This window comes from Mandrillus leucophaeus, unplaced genomic scaffold (genome assembly GCF_000951045.1).
Source record: "Mandrillus leucophaeus isolate KB7577 unplaced genomic scaffold, Mleu.le_1.0 Scaffold307, whole genome shotgun sequence".
NCBI lineage: Eukaryota > Metazoa > Chordata > Mammalia > Primates > Cercopithecidae > Mandrillus > Mandrillus leucophaeus.
In genome coordinates this window covers 385,079-393,020 of record NW_012103221.1, presented here as the reverse complement: position 1 = coordinate 393,020, position 7,942 = coordinate 385,079, and the positions used below count along the sequence as shown (strand labels likewise).

The 7,942-nt window shown below is 41.5% G+C and overlaps 1 pseudogene; it reads right to left on the bottom strand.

Moving 5' to 3' along the window:
- Positions 1 to 227: 227 nt before the first annotated feature.
- The window catches only part of LOC105544739, a 97,370-nt pseudogene continuing 89,655 nt past the window's right edge, over positions 228 to 7,942 (bottom strand).

Below are 7,942 nucleotides of genomic sequence, written 5' to 3'. Positions count from 1 at the left end.
TCCACAGAATAAAAACTAAAATAACTTGTTATACAATTAGTCACAAACACAGTCCTCAAGTTTTTTGCCCATACACGAGTATTTAACTAAAACGCATCTTTTTTTTTGTAGCAGGTAGGCCCTGCCAGCACTGTGCTTGGTTGAGTTCACAAACCTGTTGTAATCTGTAGCTTCTGTGTCCCTTCTCTGGCTTTCTTCTCCTGCTCAGCTTTGTTTCCTGGTAGTAACTAAAATCTTCTCCCACCGTCGTAGCTACTGCGGCTACTGAAATTGACATAGCCACCTTGGTTTTATGGTTTGGCAAAGTATTGGCCTCCACCACCATAGGGGCCAGCGCTTCTGCTTCCAAAGTTCTTCCCTTCATGGGTCCAGAATTTGAAGACTATTTGTTGTAATTGCCAAAATCATTGTAGCTTCACCATCTTCAAAATTGCTTCAATCACCAAATCCATTATAGCCATCCCCACTGCCACCATATCCACCATGACCACAGCATTGAAGTTTCCTCCACAATCAAAGTTGTCATTTCCACTGAAGCCACCTCCACAACCACCACCAAAGTTTCCAGAACCACTTCAACCTCTTTGGTTGGGTGAAGCACTATCCACCTCTTGTTTTGGCAGGGCTTTCCTAACTTCACAGTTGTGGCCATTCACACAATGGTATTTCTGAATGACAATTTTATCCACGGAGTCATGGTCATCCAAGGTTATAAAGGCAAAGCTCCTTTTTTTGCCACTGCCTCAATCAGTCACAACTTCAATCACTTCAATTTTTCCATACTGTTCAAAATAATCTCTCAGGTGATGTTCTTCAATGTCTTCTTCAATGCCAGCAACAAATACCTTTTTCACAGTTAGGTGGGCACCTGGTCTTTGAGAACCTTCTCTTGAGACAGCCCTCTTTGGTTCCACAGCTCTCCCATCCACCTTGTGTGGCCTTGTATTCATGGCTGCATCCACCTCCTCCACAGTGGCATAGGTGACAAACCCAAAGTCCCTGGAGCTCTTGGTGTTGGGATCTCTCATGACCACACAGCCTGTGAGCGTTCCCCATTGCTCAGAAGGGCTCCTCAGCCTCTCGTCAGTCATATGAAAGCTCAACACTCCAGTGAAGAGCTGCTCAGGCTCTTTAGGAGATTGATTTAGACATGATGGTGGCGGTGGGAAGAGAGACTTTAGCAATTCTTCCTTGGTGGCGACCACGGGCAGAAAGAAGTAAGCTAACGAATGTATCCTTATGCTACATTCTTAATCCATTTTAGGATTTATTGATTTTGTTGATAACTTCAGATAGTCAACTTTTGGATTTCTTTCTTGCTTTTTTTTTTTTTTTTTTTTTTTTTTTTTTTTTTGAGACAAAGTCTCACTCAGCCAGCCACCCAGGTTGGAGTGCAGTGGTGCAATATCAGCTCACTGCAACCTCTGCCTCCCAGGTTCAAGTGACTCTCCTGTCTCAGCCTTCTGAGTAGCTGGGATTACAGGTGCCCACCACCAGCCTGCTAATTTTTGTATTTTTTTTTTTTTTTTTTTTTGAGACGGTGTCTCGCTCTGTCGCCCAGGCTGGAGTGCTGTGGCCGGATCTCAGCTCACTGCAAGCTCCGCCTCCCGGGTTCCCGCCATTCTCCTGCCTCAGCCTCCCGAGTAGCTGAGACTATAAGCGCCCGCCACCTCGCCCGGCTAGTTTTTTGTATTTTTTAGTAGAGATGGGGTTTCACCGTGTTAGCCAGAATGGTCTCGATCTCCTGACCTCGTGATCCGCCCGTCTCGGCCTCCCAAAGTGCTGGGATTACAGGCGTGAGCCACCGCGCCCGGCCTTAATTTTTGTATTTTTTAAGTAGAGATTGGGTTTCACCATGTTGGTCAGGCTGGTCTCGAACTCCTGATCTCCAGTGATCCATCCACTTCAGCCTCCCAAAGTGCTAGGATTACAAGTATGAGCCCTCGCACCCGGCCAACTTTTGGATTTCTGAATATTCTTTATTGTTTTTCTGTTTTTAAGTCTTTTTCAAAGTTTTGGACTGAATATATATTCTTCCTATCATGCATAAAATATATTAATATTGTGTTAGTCCATTCTTGCACTGCTATGAAGAAATACCTGAGACTAGGGGCTGGGCGCAGTGGCTCACGCCTATAATCCTAGCATTTTAGGAGACTGAGGTGGGCGGATCACTGAGGTCAGTAGTGCAAGACCAGCCTGGCCAACATGATGAAACCCCCTCTTTACAAAAATACAACTAGCTGTGCATGATGGCAGGTGCCTGTAATCCCAGTTATTCGGGAGGCTGAGGTGGAAGAATTGCTTGAACCCAGGAGGCAGAGGTTGCAGTGAGCCAAGATCGTGCCATTGCGCTCCAGCCTGGGCGACAAGACTCCATCTCAAACAACAACAACAACAAATGAAATACCTGAGACTAGGTAACTTATAAAGAAAAGAAGTTCAATTGGCTCTTGGTTTCACAGGCTGTACAGGAAGCATAGGGGCTTCCAGGGAGGCCTCAGGAAATTTACAATCATGGCAGAAGGCAAACGGGGAACTAGCACTTCACATGGCCATAGCAGGAGGAAGAGTGAGAGGTGGGAGGTGCTACATACTTTTAAATAAGCAGATCTTGCAATATCTCACTCTTGCTATGATAACACCAAGGGGGATGGTATTAAACCGTGAGAAACTACCCCCATGATCCAATCACCTCCCACCAGACCCCACCTCCAACATTAGAAATCACAATTCGACATGAGATTTGGTTAGGGACACAGATCCAAACCATACAAGTAATGTAAGTACCTGAGAAGAGGATCTCACCTCTTGTGTTCAGTATTATGGAAGTAGGTAGCCTTAGATAAAATTCCCTGGAAGCAGAATCTGAGACAGAGATTTGGGTGGATGTGGTTTACTGAGGGACTCCTTGGGAAAAACCTGTAAGTGAGGGAGAGGAGCATGATAGGGAAGGGAAAAGAGCTGCCAAGCAAGGATCTGGTCTTAGGTAAAGTCTAGTCCTGGCCCAGTCCACAGAAGGGAGGGATCTGAAATATAAACAGCACAGCAGAGTTGTCATCCCTGGTGGCAAGGGCTGGACTTCTACGCCATCATGTCAGTTGGCCACTGTTGTGGGTCATCTATGGAGGGAGCATAACTTCCCTAGTGAGTTGGCTCCCATCAGTTGATGGCAATTCTCTGGAGAAGAGGACTAGCTGTAAGCTATGACCAGCCACCACTCACAGGACCTCGGGGATAGAAGCTTTAACCAAGTGAACAGGATCTGAGCAGGGCACCATAGTATCAACCATAACTCTGATAGTAAACATAGAGTCCTAGGCAAATAAAATAGAATTTGCAGGTGAGGGAAGTGCTTTGAATATATAATATAATACCTTGTAGCCAATGTAATATTTTTGATAGTGTTTGAAGAACTATGCCAATAATAATCCTTGTTCAGGGGAATAATACCCTCACAGATGAATAAGACTTGATATAAGGAAGAAATAGAATACAAAGTTGGTATATTTGTTAGGGCTGGCTATATTGTTATAAATTTTAGACCCCAAACATGTAATGGCTCTAAAGTTTACTTCTCTCTCAACAGTCCAGGTTGATGTGGGGAGTGGAGAAACTAGAGGAAAGGGCCCTCCTTTACACAATCATTCATGCACCTGAGCTGACTGCAGCTCTGCAATCTTCAAGACATGATTTCCAAGACTCTCGTGAGTATTGCCATCCAGCTGGCTGGGTGTATTAATTATCAGCTGCTGCATAACAAACTTAGCAGCTTAAAACAACAATTAATATTTATTATGTCATTGTAATTTTGGGTCAGAAATTTGGAAGTGGCTTAGCTGAATGGTTCTGGCTCAAGGTCATTCATGAGTTTGCCATCAGGTGTGTTTTGTGGTACAGTCATAAGAGGGCTTGACTAGGGCTGAAGCTTCCAATGTGGCTTCCTTAGTCCTGGCTGTAGGCAGCTGGATTTGGTTTCTTGACACTCAGACCTCTTTATAAGGGCTGTTGGAACGTCCTCATGACATAGCAGCTGGCTTCCCTCAGGAAAGTAATCTAAGAGACCAAGATAAAAGCCTAAATGTCCTTTATGACCTTGACTTGGAAATCACATTCCATTATTTCTGCACCATCTTGTTCGTTACACAGGTCTGCTATATTCAGTGGAGGAGGGAATTACACAGGACATAAATACCATGAGCCAAGAATCACTGAGAGCCATCTTGGAGGTGGGCTATCATCTTAGAAGAGCACGTGTGGGAGGTTTTTAAGGACAAATCCTATTTGCATTCCATTGGAGTACACTTACTCACATGGCTACATCTAATAGCAGGAGAAGCAAGGACATGTTGTATAGTTGGTTAGTCATGTGCCTTTTATTACAGTGGAAGGAGGAGGGAAGTATTTAAATGCACATCTGGCAGTTTCTGCTACAATTGGGAAAATGAAACAGGAAGAAAAAATCTTCAAGACATGAATAACTAAAATAACAACAACAAAAGTTGACGTTAGTGAGCAAATTTCTTGTGTACCCAAACCTCCATAATGCTTAAATTTTTTTTTCTGATTTTATAAAATTGTTTTTGTCTATAGAATCTCACAGGCAAAAGCTCTTAAATTCTGATAGATTGTTTTTAAAAATCCAACATCTTAGTCATGCATGGCCTTAACAAATGTTTTCAATTTACTTTAAGTAACTGACATTTTAAAAATAGTGCAAAAAAAAAATACTAATGTCCATTAGTGAAATCCCAGACACATATACAACAGGGAAAATATAATTTGTCTACACACTCGCTGCCTGGAAAATTAGTAATCAAGGTGCAAAATATTCTACCCCTTCTTTGAGAATCTCCCCTGCAGAAATGTTTCCTACGCACTGACATAGGTCAGAGACCAGGTAATTCTCATTGCATTTCCTATTAAAACAGTAAAATCTGAGATAGAAGATTAAATATTGAACCAAAAGATTTTTTTAATTAGTTTTGCTTAATGAGAAAGAGATAATCTCAGTTGTAACAAGAACCTCAAGTGAAAAATATTTTTCTTCCTAATTTGTTCCAAACATTCTATTTTGGCTTTAAGTCAGATTCTGCGTCAATGAACTAGAATTCAGAATGTCACTGATTTTTCCTAAACATTTAACAACTCAGAGCTAGTCTTGCCCACATTTCCACTGAAGATAGTATATATTCATTCTTTTTAAAGTAAGTTTGCTTGACTACATTTGATTGGAATGATAGAAGTAGCACATCGTAAAAAATTCTGTATCCTCTGAATTGCTGCGTCCTGCATTGTTATTATAACAATTTAAGAAAGCAATAGACTTATTTCAGGGTCTATCAATTTTTTGTAATGGAGAAATGTGTAAATCAGGTGGCAAAATTCTTGTCAATGATTATGATCACTCTGTGACATTTTGACTCATGATAAAAAGCCAAATATTCATTATGTATTTTCTATAGAATTTAGTAACATTTACCTCAAAACAAGGAGCACCTGTGAGCGAGTAGAATGTACACAAGATATCGAGTTGGGAATCTTGACTCTATCATTTATTAGCTTTATCATATCATTTATTATATGGGCAAGCCATATAATTGGTTTGTTTTTTTTTTTTTTTGGGACGGAGTCTCGCTCTGTCGCCCAGGCTGGAGTGCAGTGGCCATCTCGGCTCACTGCAAGCTCCGCCTCCTGGGTTCAGGAAATTCTCCTGCCTCCGCCTCCCGAGTAGCTGGGACTACAGGTGCCTGCCACCGGGCTCAGTTAATTTTTTGTATTTTTAGTAGAGACAGGGTTTCACTTTGTTAGCCAGGATGGTCTTGATCTCCTGACCTCGTGCTCCACCCACCTCGGCCTCCCAAAGTGCTGGGATTACAGGTGTGAGCCACTACGCCCGGCCTGTAATTTCTTACATGGGCAAGTCATCTAGTCTATTTGAGTTCCAGTTTCCTCATATAAAAACAAATACTAATAACCTTCTAAGACTGTGTATGGATTAAAAGAGGGAAAAATGTAAAAGAACTTAGCCAACATTGATATGGTACATAAAGGTTTTGTTTATTGGTCCTTTAATCCTGTTAATCTAAAAATAGAATCTCATAGATGGGAAAATTCAAACAGAGAAGTCAAGTAACCTGCTTAAGATCATATATCCAAGAAATGTTCTAGTGCACTTATCACTACACTGTGCTCATATCAAAGTCTCTTGCAGGGGACATATGAACCAATTAATTGCAAGAGGATGTGTATGGGACCTAACTGGTTGGTTATACATGTGTAGTGGGAGCTGGGGATATTACAATGTGGAGTATTTTAGCACCCTGAGGAAAAGCTTAGTCCAAATTGGTTATATATGAGAAATTTGCTCAGTCCTGAAAGAAGGCATATTTCCCAATGTCCACTTTAGATTCAGCCAAAGAGGAAAATGAAAAAGGACAAAACTTTCAGAAGGCAGATCCAGGGGCTACAGAGACCAATGAGTAAAAGGAGCATCTCAAAATCAGAATTAATCAGGTAACACTCCTCAAACACAGGTAGGGGGCCCTCAAAAGTTGTTCCCAACAGGATTTCAGAATTCTATAGACATGTATTTGCTGTGTTTTCCATTTTCCCCAAGGAGAATATTACAATTATCCTGTGCATTTATCAGCCCTTATGTATCAGGTGAGAGAAGGCAGAAAATTTTTCTTTTTTATTTCACGGGTGTAAGTAGAATCTAGAGAAGCAGATCATGATTAGAAACTACCATACCCCACCCAGATGTCACAGATTATGACCTTGATGCTGTGCTTGCCTAGGACTTTGGGGCTTTCTCCCTTAGGGAGTGGGTGGGTATATTTTGCATCTCAGAAATAGAGCAAATCAAACATTTGGTGACCAAAAGGCATGTAGCCATTAGAGCTGTTTTAAATATTCTAGTTCTTCTTCCAGGGATATGATGAGACTGTACTTTCCTGCCCCTTGAATTTAGACATAGACAGGTAATTTACTTTGGCCAATGAAACGTGAGTGGAAATGATATGTGTCACTTTCAGGCAAAATTCATTTATTCACACGTTTCTCTTCTCTCCTGCCGTAGTGATCACAGAAACACATGTATAGATGGAAACTCTTTCAGCCTGGGTCCTTGAGTCACTAAGATGAACAGAGACCTCCTTGCTGACCTGCGTTCTCCATGTAGAGTGAGTAAGAAATAAATATTTATTGTGATCAAGTCTCTGTGATATGAAAGTTGTTTGTTACTGCAGTAAAAGGCAGTAGACTTTTATTAATACAAGCACACATTTTATTAATTCATTGAAATTATTTCCTTCACAAAGATAAGTAGGATCAATGTCAATCAACCTGAGATAAAGTGTTATTGGTTTTTTTTTTTTTTCTATAACCAACCTAATACATTGTATTTCCCAGTAATAGGTAAAATTGTTGACCAAAAATTTATTAAAGTCAACTATCTCACCTCAGCAGCCCAGCACCACTGAATTGGAAAGAGTTTCATAGAGAAGTCTAGGGTTGGTTCAGCAGAAGAGGCACTTCGAGGAGGCCACAAGTAACTCCTCTGTGGCAGCAAAGAAGAGTGAAAGACAGAAGAGAAAAACACTGAAATTATGAGGGCCTCAATGAAAGTTCACCCCGTCTTTTATTAAAAAAAAAAATGCTTAGCTTTTAATTTGTGGGTTTCAGAGTAACCAGGAGAGGTTCTGGGATATATTTGTTTTGTTTTGTTTTTGCTTTTTGGGACAGCGTCTGGCTCTGTCACGCAGGCTGAAGTGCAGTGGCACGATCTCGGCTCACTGCAGCCTTGACCTCCTGGGCTCAAGTGATCCTCCCACTTCAGCTTCCCAAGTAACTGGGACTACAGGCACATACCACCATGGCCGGCTAATTTTTGTATCTTTTCGTAGAGACAGGGTTTCACCATGTTGCCCAGGCTGGTCTC